General features: G+C 44.7%; 1 protein-coding gene and 1 non-coding gene across 4 annotated transcripts in view; both read left to right on the top strand.

The window, feature by feature from the left end:
- Positions 1–18,420, top strand: part of SPECC1 (sperm antigen with calponin homology and coiled-coil domains 1) — a 338,358-nt gene that overhangs the window by 17,542 nt on the left and 302,396 nt on the right. The gene's annotated exons all lie outside the window — the stretch shown is intronic.
- On the top strand, positions 17,142–17,268 carry LOC127484536 (small nucleolar RNA SNORA27). Its single transcript, XR_007911597.1, has one exon. It is a non-coding gene; the product is annotated as a small nucleolar RNA SNORA27 (small nucleolar RNA).

Raw genomic sequence — 18,420 nt, 5'->3', positions numbered from 1 at the left:
CTAAAATGAAAGGGGAGGATGAGTTTGGTGAGACAAGACAAGGGCTGTTTTGTGTTTTATCTGTAAAATCCGTATGGTGAGAATTGAGCTCAGAGTAGTTGGAAAGCAGAAACCAGGGTTTTGTGGGTTGTCAAGGAAAAAGATAATTAGGATAGGTGGTGGTAGTAGAGGTAAGTGGCTGAAAATCAGTAGTGGGGATGACGGGAAAGAGATTGGATGAAAAATCCCAACGCAGGGGCTGATGTTGTAGCACAGCTGCTTGTGGCCACTTGCAATGCCAGCTTCCCATATTAGAGTGCTGGTTGAAGTCCAGGCTGCTCAGCTTCTCACCCAGCTCCCTGCTAATACACCTAGGAAGGCAGCAGAAGATGGCCCAAGTGTGTGGGCCCCTGGCACCCACATGAAAAACCAGGTTGGAGTTCCTGTCCTGGCTTCATCCTGACCCAAACTGACTGTTACAGCCATTTGGGGGAGTGAACCAGAGGATAAAAGATAGCTCTCTGTTTCTCTCAAATAAATAAGTAAATTAATAAGTAGATAGATAGATAAATAAATCTTTTTTAAAAGTCCCAACAGAATCATAAATGCTTCAGTAATCAAAGGTTGATGGTGATAATTCTCGTGCTATTAAAATGTTCCAGAAAATAAAAAAATATGGAAAGCATCTCCACTAGTTTTACAAACTTAAAATAGACCTCATAGAGAATAGTAGAAGCTCATAAAAGTAAACTCCAGACCAAGCTTACATATGATATACAAGGGTTCTTCAAAAAGCTCATGGAAAATGTAGTTAAAATGTAAGATTATTTTGGTACAGAAAAGTTTGAAACCTATGCATAGTTCTTTCATTTTCTTTTTTTTTAAATATTTATTGGAAAGAGCAACAGAGTAAGATAGATAGATAGATAGATAGAGAAACTGGTTCCCTCCCCAAATGCTCACAACAGTAGGAGCTGGGCCAGGCTGAAGCCAGGATCTAGGAGCCAGGAACTTCATCTAGGTCTCCCACAGAGGTGGCAGGGAACCAGGCACTTGAGCCAGCGCCCACTGCCCCCTAGGGTGCGCATTAACGGGAGCTGGATTGGAAGCAGAGGTGGGACTCAACTTCAGGCTCTCTGATACAGGATCCTGGCATCTGAAGCTGCAGCTGAACTTGCTGCACCACAACACCTCCCCTCCCCCCCATCTTTTCAAAATACACATTTCCATGAACTTTTTGAAACCCCCTGGTGTGTGTGGATTTCAAAATTTTTTGCACCAAAATAAACTTTTACCCTTTAATTCCATTTTCACCAGCTTTTTGAAGCACCCAGATATAGGCAAATGGCCTAAATGAAATAGCAAAGTGAGTTTAGCAGAGTATTAAAAGGGTAATACATTTAGACTTAATAGATTTTATCCTAGGGATTCCAGAGTGGTTTCATATTAGGATGCATGTACTTGCTCATTATGCAAATAAAAGGGGAAATCTATATAATTATCTTGAGAGAGTCTGAAAAAGCACTTGATGGAATTCAACTTTTTTTTTTTTTTTTTTTTTGGTCATTCTTTACAAGGTTTCACATGTTATACCTCTGGTTTGGGAAGTTTTTTCCTACCTGGAAAAAACTTTAGTTCCTCTGACAAATCCTTGCACATTACTTCTGTAACTTTTCATTCGTGTCCCTTGTATATTACATGGCGTAAGTTATTCTCTCTCTCATCCTGTAACACTCCGTTCTTGCTTCTCATTGGATTTATCGGTTTCTCTCACTACTTAACTGATTTCCTTCAGTAGAAGCTAGGTGTGAGTGAGGCACTGGAGATGCAAAGATAGATCTGACAGTGGTTGGGTTACTTGCCCCTTCCCCCTCGCCTTTATCTCTCTCTGCTCTATCTTGGAGATGATTCCTACAAACTGCATCTTGCAGGATCCCTTGTCAGCTGCATCTGGCCCAATGTGGCCAGTGGGAGGCGCTACTGGAAGATTGGCAGGTGGAAGGAAGGGAGAAACCAGCATCTCTCTCTCTCTATATATATATATCCTGTTTTCTGCTTTTGGCCAGTGTCTTGGAGGTGGTCCCAGCTGTGGCAGAGGACCCTGGCCCACTCTGGCAATACCCCCTCCTTCACTTGTCCCTGCAGCCTTCAGGAGCGGGGAGGAGTCCCACTGTTACTCACCTCTGGATTGGCTCACTATTGCCTTTGGCGCATCAACTCTTGCCACAGCCTTGTTATTAGTTCCTATAATAAATTCCCTCTATTGAACTGCTTCTCTTATGTTTTATTTTCCTGACTGGGCCTTGCCCACTGTAGACGAAAACTCTATTTCTCTCTGCTCAACAATCTCACAGGAATAAAGGACATTAAAATGATAAAATTAATATTCTCAATGCTCTTTCTTTAGTTTTTATTCATTTTGTTTATTTTCTTCTTTTATATTTATCTGCTTCTTTTATTTGAAAGGGGGAAGGGGAGAGAGAGAGAGAGAGAGAGAGAGAGAGAGAGAGAGAGAGATCTTCCATTCACTGGTTCATTCCCTAAATGGCCATGATGGCTGGGGCTAGGCCAGGCCGAAGCAAGGAGGCAGGGACTCCATTCTGGTCTCCTGTGTGAGTGGCAGGGGACCAGGTATTTGGGCTATCTTCTGCTAGTTTCCCTGGCACACTAGCAGGAAGCTTTATCAGAAGCAGAACAGCTGGGACTCAGACTGGCTCTCTGATATGAGATGTTCGGGTGCAGGCAGCAGCTTAGCCTGCTGTGCCATAACACCTGCCCCAATAAACTACTGTTGTTATCTGACATTTAGAAAAATGTACATCCTTTGCTCAGGGCATCCGATTTAGGGGTTTTGTTGTCACAGTTATTGTTGAATTGCAGTTTTATCAAGTATATAATTTGCAAATACTTTTCCCCTTTACATGGGCTGTCTTTTCATTTCTTGATGGTATTTTTTATTTTAATTTTTGATGGTATCCTTTAAGCAAAAAAGTTTTAAATTTGAATATACTTCTAGTTTATCCATTTTTACTTTTGTTGCTCATGCTTTTAGTGTCATATCCAAGAACTTTTTTGCCAAGTCCAAAATCTTTAAGATTTACCCCTGTTTTCTTTTAAGAGTTTTGTAGTTTGGGTCTTTACATTTAAGACTTTGATTCATTTTTTAAAAAAGATTTATTTATTTATTTGAAAGTCAGAGTTACACAGAGAGAGGAGAGGCAGAGAGAGAGAAGAGAGGTCTTCCATCCACTGGTTCACTCCCCAGTTGGCCGCAACAGGCGGAGCTGTGCCGATCCAAAGCAGGAGCCAGGAGCTTCTTCCCGGTCTCCCATGTGGGTGCAGGGGCCCAAGGACTTGGGCCGTCTTCTACTGCTTTCCCAGGCCATTGCAGAGAGCTGGATTGGAAGAGGAGCGGCTGGGACTAGAACTGGCTCCCATATGGGATGCTGGCACTGCAGGCCAGGGCTTTAACCCACTGCACCACAGTGCTGGCCCCTTTGATTCATTTTGAATTAATTTTTGCATGTGGTAGGAGGTCTAACTTCATTCTTTTGCATGTGACTATTTGGTTATCCCAGACCCATTTGTTGAAAAGAATAGGTTTCCCACTGAAGGGTCTTTGTGCCTTTTTGAAAATCAATTACTATAGATGTTTGGGTTTATTTCTGTCCTCTCAATTTGGTTCTATTGATCCATATGTCTCTTTGCGCCAGAGCACCATTATTTTGTAGAAACTTTTAAAATCAGGAAGTGTGTAGCTGGCGCTGTGGCACAGTGCGTTAAAGCCCCAGCCTGCAGTGCCAGCATCCCATATGGGTGCCAGTTCAAGTCCCAGCTGCTCCTCTGCTGATCCAGCTCTCTGCTGTGACCTGGGAAAGCAGTAGAAAATGGCCAAGTCCTTGGGCCCCTCTACCCGCATGGGAGACCAGCAAGAAACTCCTGGCTCCTGGCTTCAGATCAATCCAGCTCCAGCTGTTGGCAGCCATTTAGGGAGTGAACCAGCGGATGGAAGACCTCTCTCTCTGTCTCTCCCTCTCTTGTAACTCTGCCTCTCAAATAAATAAAAATCTATCTTAAACAAAAAACCTTTAAAAATCAGGAAGTGTGAGTCATCCTACTTTTTTTTTTTTTTTTTGAAATTCATGCATATTTTTCAAGATTGCTTTGGCTGTACTAGGGCCTTACAAGTCCATGTGAATTTTAGAATCATCTCAGCAGTTTCGACAATGAAGCCAGCTGGGATTTTGATAAGGATTGTGTTGAAACTGTAGATCAGTTTGGAGAGTATTGCTGTGTTTACAGCATAAAGTCTTCTGATCCATGCTAATGCACCTGGGAAAGCAGTGGAAGATGGCGCAATACTTGGGTCACTGCACCCAAATGGGAGACCCTGATGAAGCTCCTGGCTCCTGGTGTCAGCCTGGTCCAGCCCTGGCCATTGTTCTCCCAGGTGTATTAGCAGAGAGATGGATAGGAAGTGCAGCAGCCGGGACTTGAACCGGTGTATCACATGGGATGCCAGCATCCCAGGCAGCAGCTTAACTTGCTGTGCCACAATGCTGCCCCCCTAGAAAACATTATTAAAATAAATTGAAGAAGATTTCAGTAACAGGAAAAATGTCCTACATTCTAGCTTCATCAGGTGTTAGCATTTTGTCTCATAATGTTCTGTGGGTCTTCAAAAAAGTCCGTGGAAAATGCCTATCATAAAAAAAAACTGTGCATGAATTTCAAAAAAAGAATTTTACACCAAAATAAACTTAAATTTAAATTCCATTTTTCTACAAACTTCTTGAAGTTCCCCCATTTCTGTGTTAGGTCTGGATTTGTGCATGTGTGTATGCATATATATATATATATATCCTTTTTTTGTAGTTGACGCATTTGAAGGTACTACTTTTTTTATCTTAATATCATCACAGCAAAGAAATTTAACACTAATTCAGTAGTATTGTTTCATATATGGTGCATATTTAAATTTCCTCAGTCATTTCCAGAATGTCTTTTACGGCTTTTACTTTTATTTCTTTATTTTTTAAGGTGTTGATTTATTTGAGAGGCAGAGAGGAAAGAAGGAAGCATGTAATAACTACCTGGTCTTGACTTGTGTTCAAAGGATCCCGTGTGCAACGCAGGCATTTTCTTCAAGGTCTGAGTCTGTGTGGAGACGGGGAAAGACATTGCAGTGGAAATATTCGCAGGCTGTGGGAAAACTGTTCGTCTTTCAGAACTTGTTTCTCTTGCTGAATGGTGAGCGTTTTATTGGCTTCCACGTACTGAAGAAGGCCACACCAATATCGGAGGCCGTTCTTCCTAGCTAGTGACCCAACAGGGGCAGGGGATCTGTGTGTGTTTGTGGCGGGTGACTTTGAAAGCTTTGTGGCGCACCCTAGAGGTGAATGGTGAGCTCTTCAGCCTCCAGGGAGGAGAGCCATGTGTCTGACTCTCCTACTGCGTTGCTTTATGACTTTTTATTCAGTCCGTCATTCAATTTCTTTTCCTCACTTTCATCTGGCAAAGAGTGTGCCCGTATCTTAAACAAATTGGATTCGTATGTAATAAGAAAAACACATAAAACCCTTTGACGTGCAGTAATTAAATGAAAGATGTATTAGAAGCATAGGGCTTAGTTATTATGAGTAGCAACAAAGGCAGCCTAATGTCAGATCCTTGGGTTTGTTTTTACATGAAGGGGCTGTAGCTCGGCATTTTAATAAGAGTTCTAAATGAAAGGGTAGCTCCAGGCTGAGGCTAGCTCTGAGACTATAATGATACTGGACTGTAAAGTTATAGTTTTCTCAGTTTACTTTAAGGGAGTTAAGGCAGAAGACACATGAAAAGAGGATTTATTTATAAACTGATTTTTTTAGGGAAGGAACCTAAAAGGAAAAGCTAAAATATTGAACACTGCATTTATGAAATAAAGGGTAGTGTGTGTGTGTTCATGAATAGGACAACCACTTTTATCCCATCACTTTTATTTAAACATAGGGTTCAAAGAAATGTTTTGTCTCCTGAATGTAATTTATTTTTTTGAAAAGTAATTCTAGCCTAGAGTAAAGATTGGCAAACAATGAAAGAGGGCAATTCAAGAAATTTGTGGAAAATGGAATTAAAAGATGTTATTTTGGTGCAAAAAATGTGAATCCATGCATAGTTTTTTCATAATATACATTTTCCATAAACTTTCTGAATACCCCTAGTTATACATGATTTAGTGAAAATTCATAATATTTCCCAGTGCAATACCAACTGTTGTATATGTATTCTTTGAGATCTTTTCTGCAAGTTCTCTAGTTTTTTTTTTTTTCCAGGAATTTGCTTATTCTAATGTAATCACACAAAACATGCATCTTTTATGTGTGGACACCTACTTCCTTTTGATGGTTGAAGTCTGTGAATATACCAATATCCTAATGAGGATTATTTGTCATGTTTTCTATTATAAACAATGCTTCAGTAAACATCTTTATGTGTATGTATTTGCTCACTTATGTATTCAGTTTTAGTTTGATTGTGTTTGTTTAGTTTGATTGACTTAAAATTTTTGCCAGGGATCAGCGCTGTGGCACAGCAGGTTAATACCCTGGCCTGCAGTGCTGGCATCCCATATGGATGCCAGCTCTAGTCCCACCTGCTCCACTTCTGATCGAACTCTCTACTATGGCCTGGGAAAGCAGTAGAAGATGGCCCAAGTCCTTGGGCCCCTGCACCCACGTGGCAGACCCAGAAGAAGCTCCTGGCTCCTGCTTTGGATTGGCGCAGCTCCGGCTGTTGCAGCCAACTGGGGAGTGAACCATCGGATGGAAGAGCTCTCTCTCTCTCACTCTGCCTCCCCTCTTTCTGTGTAACTCTGATTTTCAATAAATAAATAAATAATATTTTTAAAGAAGATTTTTGCCAATTTTTAAAAATTAATTTTCTAAATATATTAGAATTTTTTTTATAAATCGGCTAATATAGCAAAATAAGTTCTAGATGGATACAGAGTTGAAACATATTTTCTATTTAAATTATTTAAAAAGATTATATTTATTTACTTGAAAGGTAGAGCAACAGATGGTGAGAAATACCTTCTACCTACTGGCTCACCACCCAAATGCCTGCAACAGCCATCCCAAAGCCAGGAGCCCATAACTCCATCTAGGTCTCGCACGTGGGTGGCAGGAACCAAAGTATTTGAGCCATCTCTTGCTGCCTTCTGCTCATTAGCAGGAAGCTGGATCAGAAGCAGAGTAGTTAGGACTCGAACCCTGGCACTTTGACAAAGAAATGCAGGTATACAAAGTGGCAGCTCAACCCGCTGTGCTACAATGCCCACCTTGCCAATTCCTTTTTTTTTTTTTTTTTTTTTTTGACAGATAGAGTTAGACAGTGAGAGAGAGAGACAGAGAGAAAGGTCTTCCTTCCCTTGGTTCACCCCTCAAATGGCCGCTACAGCCGGCGTGCTGTGCCGATCCAAAGCCAGGAGCGAGGTGCTTCCTCCTAGTCTCCCATGCGGGTGCAGGGCCCAAGCACCTGGGCCATCCTCCACTGCCTTCCTGGGCCACAGCAGAGAGCTGGACTGGAAGAGGAGCAACCGGGACAGAATCCAGCGCCCCAACCGGGACTAGAACCTGGTGCCGCCCCCCCCCCCCTTTTAAGATTTATTTTATTTATTTGAAAGAGTTACAGAGAGAGGTAGACAGAGAGAGAGAGGTCTTCTATCCGCTGGTTCATTCCCCAGATGGCTGCAATGGCTGGAGCCGCGCCAATCCAAAGCCAGGAGCCAGGAGCTTCCTCCGGGTCTCCCATGTGGGTGCAGGGACCCAAGGACTTGGGCCATCTTCTCCTGCTTTCCCAGGCCATAGCAGAGAGCTGGATCAGAAGAGGAGCAGCCGGGACTCGAACCGGTGCCCATATGGGATACCGGTGCTTCAGGCCAGGGCGTTAACCCACTGTGCCACAGTGCCGGCCCGCCAATTCCTTTTTAAAAATTTTATTTGAGGGTAAAGAGACAGAGAGAGAGCTAGCAAACTCCCAGCTGCTGGTTCTCTCCCCAGCCTGGAAGACTGGACTGGGCTTGGCCAAAGCTGGACTCCAGGCGTCTCAAACAGCGGCTTAACCTGCTGCATCACAACACTTGCCCCTTTTCCAGTTTTCAGATGGGCTATTTGTTTTAACAATAGATTCAAAGAGCTTCTTAGAAATAAAATCTGTTCTCTTTTTGTTAATAACAGATAAAATGAAACAAAACAAAGAGCTCTTTATATTATGGTGACACCAGCAGTTTATTAATCATATGTATTACAAATATTTTTATCCAGTTTGTTGCTTATTTTTTGAATTTGTTTATGGTGTCTTGGGCCATAAAGAAGTTTACTTTTTTTTTTTGTAGTAAGAGTATAAATATTTTTGGGGGGGCCAGCACTGTGGCATAGTGGGTAAAGCCCCAGCCTGCAGCGCCAGCATCCCATATGGGCACCAGTTCGAGTCCCAGCTGCTCCACTTCCAATCCAGCTCTCTGCTGTGGCCTAGGAAAGCAGTGGAAGATGGCCCAAGTCCTTGGGCCCCTGCACCCATGTGGGAGATCTGGAAGAAGCTCCTGGCTCCTGGCTTAGGATCAGCACAGCTCCAGCCACTGCAGCCATCTGGGGAGTGAACCTGCAGTGGAAGACTCCTCTCTCTCTGTCTCTGCCTTTCAAATAAATAAATAAATCTTTAACAAGTTTTACTTATTTATTTACTTGAAAAGCAGAGTGACACAGAATGAGGAAAAGAGAGAGGGAGAGAGATTTTTCCATCCACTAATTTATTTCCCAAATGGGCACAAAAACCAGAGGTGGGCCAGGGTGAAGCCAGGAGCCAGGAATTCCATCCAGGTGTCTCGTGTTGGTGGCAGGAATCCAAGTACTTGGGCCATCATCTGCTGCCTTCTCAGGTGCATTAACAGGAAGCTGGAACTGAAGCAGAGCAGTTGGGACTTGAACCAACACTCTGATAGGAGCTACAGGTGTACCAAGTGTCAGCTTCACCTGTTACCACAACACTAGTGCCTATAAATATCTTTTTATTGGCTCTGAATTTCATGCCAGGTGTATGAAGCTGTTTCCATTCCTTGGGTTTTTAGGTTTTTATTTTCTTCTAATACTTTTTTTTTTTTTTTTTTTTTGGCCAGGCAGAGTTAGACAGTGAGAGAGAGAGACAGAGACAGAGAGAGGGAGTTATAGACAGTGAGAGAGACACAGAGAGAAAGGTCTTCCTTCCATTGATTCACTCCCCTAATGGCTGCTACGGCCGACACAGCACCGATCCGAAGCCAAGAGCCGGGTACTTCCTCCCAGTCTCCCATGCGGGTGCTGGCACTTGGGCCATTCTCCTCTGCTCTCCCGGGCCGCAGCAGAGAGCTGGACTGGAAGAGGAGCTACCGGTCCTGGTACCCGGTGCCCCAACCGGGACTAGAACCTGCTGTGCCGGCGCCACAGGCGGAGGATTAGCCAAGTGAGCCACAGCGCTGGCCGCCACTTCTAATAATGTTTGATCATTGTATTGAATGCACATTGTGAAAATACATTACCATCTCTTACTTGCTGTTTCCCTTATGATAATCATTTTGTCTCAGTTCTGTGGGTAACCATATTCCATGTCCTGTGTCCTCTTGGTGAGGTCTCTCAGACATTTTGCTTGCCCGAAGCTTGTTTTCTGGGAGATTCCTCGGGAAGGCTCCTTGTGAATAGTATTCCTTGAGTTCTTCCATGTTCAAAGAAGTTTATCCCTGAGTGTCTCCTTGGTTATGAAATCCTTGGCTTATATTTTCTTTGAGTGTCTTTAGTACATGGCTGTATTTCCTGCTGTCAAAGTCTATGACAGTCTGATTTCACCCCTTATAAGGAACTTGGTTATTTTGCCTTGGTGCTCAAAGGATTTTCTTCTGTTCGTCTTTACTGTCTAACAGTTTTACTAGCAATGTTTTTGTGCTGCCCATACTGAATTCAGTTTTGCAGATGTGTAAACCATTTTTTTAAAAAGATTTATTTATTTATTTGAAAGGCAGAGGTTGCAGGGAAAGGAAGAGACAGAGAGAGAGGAGAGAGAGAGAACGCCAAAGAGAAAGAGATCTTCCATCTGCTGGTTCACTTCCCAAATGGCCGTAATGGGCAGAACTGGGCCTAGAGAGAGAAAGAAAGGGAGAGAGATTCCATCTGCTGGTTCACTTCCCAAATGGCCGTAATGGCCAGAGCTGGGCCTGTGTGAAGCCAGGAGCCAGGAGCCAGGAGCTTCTTCCTGGTCTTCCATGTGGGTGCAGAGGCCCAAGCTTGGGCCATCTTTTGCTGCATTATCAGGGAGATGGATGGGAAGTGGAGCAGCCGGGACTCGAACCAATGCTCATACGGGAGGCCAGCAGTGGCTTTACCTGCTATGCCACAGCGTCCACCCCCAAACCTTTTCAGTATGTAGTTTTACATCTTTAAACTTGTCTAGAAATATGTAGTTATGGTTTTCATCTGTTTCGTGAGCCTGTCCTTGTGGCATGCCTCCATTGCATATGGGGGACATTAGTCAACTTGATCTTTTCTTTTTTCTTGTCTGTAACGTTGAGTGGCATCTGACGCCATTCTTTTGCATTACTCTCGTTTACACCAGATGGACATGGAGGGCCTGGATAACCTTCCGAGATTTGAGCCTCCTGAGTTTTATCTTCTGTTGTTCTCACAGTGCTCAGACCCGTGACCTTGAACTCATGTCCCTGTCCTGTTCACAGTGTGGAGGTTTCCCCAGTGAGGGCCTTTGTCCTGGAAGAGCTCCAGTTGATTAGACTGTAGAGTCCCTTGGGTCACAACAGTAACAATGGCTGGTTGCCATGGTTTCGCCCTGAGCCTCCCCCTGCCTCCCCACAGCTGTGTCTGGTAGAACAGACCTCCTCGGCGGCTCCCTACCCCTCGTGGGACTGTGATCCGTTGCTCACACATGGTGGCTGTAATCAGTGGATCCTGAAGGTTCTCTTTGAGCTGGTGACCCTTCCTCCCAGGGACATCTGCAACCTGCAGGATTTCTAAGTTGGCACACCCCAGCCCTCGACGTGTTCCCTCTGCTTTACCCAGATGTGGCAGACTTGGCCAGTGTGTGCTCACAGCTCGGGGGTTAGGACTGCGGCGGTTTTCCTACTTTTCTCAGACGATGCTTTTCTTCCGTGTTATGTTTGGGTCAGAGAGTCACAGGTGAGGGTGAAGCCAGGAGCCTGGAACTCCATTCGGGTCTCCCACATGGGTGGCAGGGGTCTAAGCACTTGGGCCATCTTTCGCTGCTGTCCTAAGTGCTTCAGCAGACAGCTGGATCACAAGTGGAGCAGCCAGGACTTGAACCAGCATCCGTTCACCAGTGGAGAACAAAGCCCTTGGCTGGGTCTCCCCTGCTTGGCCCCTTCACTTTGCTTGAGAAATCTGCAACCTGCTCGAGATCTAGAGAAGGTGGTATCAGTTCTCACAGCTGCTCCTCCAACCCCAATTTTGTCCAGCAAATCCCTGTGAGAGAGTTTTTGTCTCTGTTGTTCAGAGTTGAGGACATTCTCTACTTTCATGAATTTCCTCTTTTATTTTGACCTTCACAGAAGGGGATGGTAGATAATTATATTTTCTTTACAGGAATTCTCAGACATATAGCTTAAAAATTATATCTTGTGAAAAAGTAATACAAGACAGTATACAAAATTTAACACACCTAAAAGGGAATATGAGGAAAAAGAAGTTTGTCTTCTACCTCCAGGTCCTTGCTCCCAAGTTTCCAGCCCTTAGAAGAATAAAACTATAGAATCTATATTCTGGGGATTGGCACTGTGGCATAGCTGTGAAGCCACCGCCTGCAGTGCCAGCATCTCAGTGCTGGTTTGAGTCCTGGCTGCTCCACTTCCGATCCAGCTCTCGATGCCCAAGTCTTTGGGCCTCTGCACCCATGTGGGAAACCCAGAGGAAGCTCCTGGCTCCTGACTTTGGATTAGCCAGCTCCAGCCATTGCGGCCAATTGGGGAGTGAACCAGAAGATGGAAGACCTCTCTCTCTCTCTCTCTCTGCTTCTCCTCTCTGTGTGTAACTCCAACTTTCAAATAAATAAATAAATCTTTTTAAAAAAATAAGGATCTGTATTCTGAGAGTGCAATTGCTTTGTCAAAGAATATATGCAGGCCGGCGCCGCGGCTCACTAGCCTAATCCTCCGCCTAGCGGTGCCGGCACACCGGGTTCTAGTCCCGGTCGGGGCGCCGGATTCTGTCCCGGTTGCCCCTCTTCCAGGCCAGCCCTCTGCTGTGGCCAGGGAGTGCAGTGGAGGATGGCCCAGGTGCTTGGGCCCTGCACCCCATGGGAGACCAGGAAAAGCACCTGGCTCCTGGCTCCTGCCACCGGATCAGCGCGGTGCGCCGGCCGCAGCGCGCTGGCCGCGGCGGCCATTGGAGGGTGAACCAACGGCAAAGGAAGACCTTTTTCTCTGTCTCTCTCTCTCTCACTGTCCACTCTGCCTGTCCAGAAAAAATAAAAATTAAAAAAAATTAAAAAAAAAGAATATATGCATATGTGGCTGGTGCCGCGGCTCACTAGGCTAATCCTCCGCCTGCGGCACCGGCACACCAGGTTCTAGTCCCGGTCGGGGCGCCGGATTCTCTCCCGGTTGCTCCTCTTCCAGTCCAGCTCTCGGCTGTGGCCCGGGAGTGCAGTGGAGGATGGCCCAAGTCCTTGGGCCCTGCACCCCATGGGAGACCAGGAGGAAGCACCTGGCTCTTGGTTTCGGATCGACGCAGTGTGCCGGCCACAGCGCGCCGGCCGTGGAGGCCATTGGAGGGTGAACCAATGGCAAAAGGAAGACCTTTCTCTCTGTCTCTCTGTCTCACTGTCCACTCTGCCTGTCAAAAAAAAAAAAAAAAAGAACATATGCATATGTGCATTTGACAGATATTGCTAGATTGCCCTGCATAGGACATATCAACATGTATGCTGTCAACAAAAAAATGAGAGCCCCAATTTCCTTACACTCTCACCAGTATGGTGATGCACCAAACTTTTTTCAAATTTTTATCATTCTGATAGGTAAGATAGATTTATGGTTTTAATTTGTGTTTCCTGTATTTCAAGTGAGTTTGAGCATCTTGTGTGTTAAAGAGCCATTTGTAGTTTCTGTGAACTGTCTGTTCATTACCTCTGCAGGTTTGTATTTTGGGTTAATGGTGGTTTTTTTTTTCCCCTTTGGGTTTGTAGGCTCTCTTATGTATGGGAACACTGGTTGATTCTTTGAATATGAGTCTTTTCCCCCAGTTTATTCGTCTATGTTTGTTCAACTGTGTTTGTGCTGCATTTTAGACACGCAGAAAGATTTGGTTTGTATGTAGTTGATTTGTTTCTTTTATAGTCTCTGAATTTCATATTATAGATCTTCCCCTATTCTAAGACTTTAAAGATTCTCCTGTGCTTTCTTTTGCTAATTGTGTTATTTTCATGTTTTATCTTTTAAATGTTTGGTACTATCAGAGTCACTTTTTTTTTTTTTTTAAGATTTTATTTATTTGAGAGAGTTACAGAGAAAGGGAGAGCAGAGAAAGTCTTCCATCCACTGGTTCACTCCCCAAATGGCCACAATGGCCTGAGCCTGGCTGATTTGAAACTGGGAGCCAGGAGCTTCTTCTGGGTCCCCCACATGGGTACAGGGGTCCAAGCACTTGGATTGTCTACTGCTTTTCCAGGCCATAGCATAGAGCTGGCTTGGAAGAGGAACAGCTGGGACTCAGACCGGTGTCCACATGGGATGCCGGCTTAGCCCACTACACCACAACATAGTCACTTTGGATGTGAGGAGGAAAATAGGGCGCCCAACTATATTTTTCTTAGATGCTATTTTGTCTCAATACCATTTATTAGTTATTTTGGAATACTGGCTTTGTCATTTATTAAATGTATGAATATGTTTGGATCTAATTCTTTGTTTACTCCATTGATTTGTTTGTCTATTTACCTACCAGTATCAAACTTTTAAAGATCTAGGCTTAAGGGTATGTGTTATGGTGCGGCTGGTTAAGCCACTACTCTGGGATACCCACAATCCCATAATGGAGTTCCACCCTTGCCTTCACTTCTTTTTTTTTTTTTTTTTACCCTGTTGCCTTCACTTCTGATCCTACTTCCTGCTAATATGCATCCTGGGAGGCAGCAGATGGCGGCTCAAGTGCTAAGTCCCCACCACTCACACAGGAGGCCTGGCTGGAGTTCCCAGTTCCTGGCCTCAGCTTGGTCCAGCCCTGCCTATTGCAGGCATCTGGGGATTGAACAGGGGAATGGAAGGTCTCTTTCTCTGTCCATCTCGTTTTCTCTCTGCCTTTCAAATAATTAAAAGGGAATTAACATTAAAAATTAGGCCTAAGTATTTTTTTAAAAAAGATTTATTTATTTATTTGAAAGTTAGAGTTACACAGAGAGAAGCAGAGGCAGAGAGAGAGAGAGAGAGAGAGAGAGGTCTTCCACCCTCTGATTCACTCTCCAATTGGCTGCAACAGCCGGAGTGCACCAGTCTGAAGTCAGGAGCCAGGAGCTTCTCCCAGGTCTTCCTACATGGGTGCAGGGGCCCAAGGACTTGGGCCATCTTCCACTGCCTTCCCAGGCCACAGCAAAGAGCTGGATCAGAAGTGGAGCAGCTGGGAATGGAACCAGTGCCCATATGGGATGCTGGCACTGCAGGCAGTGGCCTTACCTGCTATGCCACAGTGCCGGCCTCAGGCCTAAAATATTTTTTGAAATGCTAATTCAATAAAATTATTTTGGCAAGAAGTTGTGCTGGAAAATTTTAGTAATATATTCACAGTAAGATGTTTTAGATTGGGGCCAGCACTGTGATGTAGTGGGTTAAACTACAGTCTACAGGGTTGGCATCCCATTTGCGTGCCAGTTCCAGTTCCAGCTGCTTCATTTTGGATCCAGTTCCCTGCTAATGCATCAGGGAAGAGTGTAGGAAGATAGTCTAAAGGCTTGGGCCCCTGCATCCACATGGGAGAGGAAGCTCCTGGCTCCTGGATTCAACCTAGCCTAGCCCCCAGCTGTTGTGGCCATTTGGGGAGTGAACCAGCAGATGGAAAAATCTCTTTCTCTTTGTGTCTATCTCTCCCTCTTTCTCTGTAAGTCTGCCTTCCAAATTAAAAAAAAAAAGTATGTTTATATAAACATTTGTTTTAGTACTTTTTCTTTCTTGAATTTCTTTCATTTGTTAATTCCAGATTTTTTAAAAAATTTTATTTTTGATTGAAAAGCAGACACACAGACACACACACACACTCCCTCACACACACACAAACACACACACACAGAGTGATTTCCCATCTGCTGGTTCACTCTAATGAGCACAACAGCTGGAGCTGAACCAGGCCAAAGCCAGGAGTCAGGAATTCAGTCTGGGTCTCACATGTGGGTGACAGGGACCCAAGCACTTCAACCATCAGCTGCTGCCTCCCAGGGTGTACATTAGCAGGAAGCTAGAATTAGGAGCAGAGCTCAGACTCAAAACCAAACACCCCAATATGGGAGGTTGATGTTCCAAGCAGCATCTTAACTGCTATGACAACTGTACACTGTCAACAAGTATCTATTGATTACCTTCTCTATGCTAGACAGTGTTCTAGGAACTGATATCAGTAGGGAACAAAATAGACAAGGAGCTTGCTCTCATTGAGTTTATAATCAGCAGTTAATAAGAAAATCTCAGGTTGTGATCAGTTCTATGGAGAAAATAAAGCAGAGTGGTATGACTGGGAATCACCTTAGAATCAAGATCTAGGCCAGCACCGTGGCTCAACAGGCTAATCCTCTGCCTTGCGGCGCTGGCACACCGGGTTCTAGTCCCGGTCGGGGCGCCAGATTCTGTCCCGGTTGCCCCTCTTCCAGGCCAGCTCTCTGCTGTGGCCAGGGAGTGCAGTGGAGGATGGCCCAAGTGCTTGGGCCCTGCACCCCATGGGAGACCAGGAGAAGCACCTGGCTCCTGCCATCAGATCAGCGCGGTGCGCCGGCCGCAGCGGCCATTGGAGGGTGAACCAATGGCAAAGGAAGACTTTTCTCTCTGTCTCTCTCTCTCACTGTCCACTCTGCCTGTCCAAAAAAAAAAAAAAAAAAAAAAAAAAAAAAAAGAATCAAGGTCTAGGAGGTTGATATAGCTATACTGGATATTCTAGTTATCACTCACTAGAAACGTGGAGGAGGGGAAAGGGAAAAGAATAGACTAGATTAATAAGATCCCATGTACATCTCAGGTTATCTGTAGGCATGTTGTATGGCCCTGAGCAAATCACTTAAGCACTCTGGTTCCCAGTTTTCTCAGCTTCCTAGAAGGGAAAATTAACAGCTAGTTCACAGTGGTTTATTGAGGTTAAATGTGACAACATAAGCAGAAAAAGAAAAACCTAGAAAAGTGTTTGGCCTGTAATAGTTGCTTTATAAATGCTAGCCCAAATGTTACTAGCTTGGGGTGAGTGTTGTAGTGCAGTGGGTTAAGCCATTGCTTGAGACTCCCATATCCCCTATTGGAATATCAGTTTGAGTCCTGGCTACACTGCTTCCCATGCTGAGAAACAGGCTCAAGTGCTTGGACCTTTGCCACCCACATGGAGACCTGGAAGGAATTCTAGGATCCTGGCTTTGGCATGGCCCAACCCTGACTGTTGTGGGCATTTGGGCAGTTGTGGAACATGGATAGAAGATCTCTCTTTCATTCTGTCACTCTGCCTTTCACATAAATAAATCAGATTAGAGAAAGCTCCTATAATGTAGTTAATGTACACTTAAAATGGCGAATTTAAAAAAAAAAACTAGCTTAATACTAATAATGAGATCTATTCATTAAAAATTTAAAAATAAGGACTTTCCCCCTGATTTCACTGGTTGTAATGTCATGTGTCTAATAAGATGGTAATATTCAGGGAAAGCTCTTTAAATAGCCATTCATGCCTGCTGTCACCATGGTAACTGCTGGAAGAGGGATTGCTCATGTCAGCACATTCATTTCTGTGAATTGTTGTAGTTTCATGTTCATCTACTGTTGGCCAAATTTTGTTGAGTCATAAATAACAGAAAGGATCTAAGTTGGTATTGAACCTTGTTTTAAGACACGTTGTAGTAGATTCAAAAGGTAATGCATTAAAGTCTTGTTAAGAAACACCAGAATCTTTCCCCTTTTTACTTTGCTAGCTGGACTTATGTCTTCATTGGCCATTCAAGATGGGCAGAGGAAATATTATTTTAAGATTCAGGCAAACTGGGTGTCTGTCTTGTAATCTGTCAGAGGAAATAAATAATAAAAAATATATATACTAGCATCATCACTGTTTTATAGGTGCTGAGCCACAATGCCAGCCCCAAACTTTCAGTCTCTCTCTCTCTCTCTTTTTTTTTTAAAGATTTCATTTATTTATTTGAAAGGCAGAGTTACAGGGGGTGGGGGAGACAAAGACAAAGAGAGATTTTTAATCTGCTGGTTCACTCTCCAAATAGCCATAACAGCCAGGACAAGGCCACACCAAAGACAGGAATCAGGGGCCAGGAGCTCCATCCGGATCTCCCACATGGGTACAGGGGCCTAAGGACTTGGGCCATCTTCCACTGCTTTCCCAGGCATATTAGCAGGGAGCTGGATTGGAGTGGAGCAGCCGGGTCTTGAACCAATGCTCATATGGGATGCTAGCATTGGAGATGGTGGCTTAACCCATTATGCCACAATGCCAGCCCCTAAACTTTTAGTCTTATATGGAATTTCTTGGTTAACAGACTCAGAGTACAAAACTGCAACTTTCTTTTTTTTATTTGAAAGTCAAAGTTACAGATGCCACAATGGCCAGGACTTCACAATGATCAGGCTGGGCCAGGCTGAAGCCAGGAGCCAAGAGCTTCTTCCAGGTCTCCCATGCGGGTGCCGGGGCCCAAGTACTTGGGCCATCTTCTGCTGCTGTCCCAGGTGAATCAGAAGTGGAGCTGCTTGGATATGAACTGGCACCCATGTGGGATGCCGGCATCGCAGGTGGTGGCTTCATCTGCTGCACCACACCGCTGGCCCCATGACTTTGTATTTAATATCATCTTTCTTTTTAGCTGAAGTCTCCAGCAAAGACAGTAGAGTGCCTTTGGGGATGGGAGTGTTGGCCCGTTGGATGGATACTGGTCCATGTAGTCCTAGTTGGTTGGTGCCATCATCCCATGTGTCTCCACTGGAACCGCTGTGTCCGTCTTCTCTCTGTGCTGGTTGCTCCGTGCCTTCTTCCTGACTGCGAGGCTCCCGCAGGCGTGCAGGCCTGTGCTCTGCTGCAGTGCCTTCCAGGTCACACACCCCGGGGTAGGCTGTGTGGACTTGGTCCAGTGCCCTCCAGCCCACCCTCCTGGCTGCAGGGCCCTGCCGAGGGCTGAGCCTCTTCAGAAGGACTGCGCTCTGGGAGGAGCTGGTGACGTGTCTGG

This window comes from Oryctolagus cuniculus, chromosome 17 (assembly GCF_964237555.1).
Source record: "Oryctolagus cuniculus chromosome 17, mOryCun1.1, whole genome shotgun sequence".
Lineage (NCBI taxonomy): Eukaryota > Metazoa > Chordata > Mammalia > Lagomorpha > Leporidae > Oryctolagus > Oryctolagus cuniculus.
This window is presented reverse-complemented; position numbering and strand designations above follow the sequence as displayed.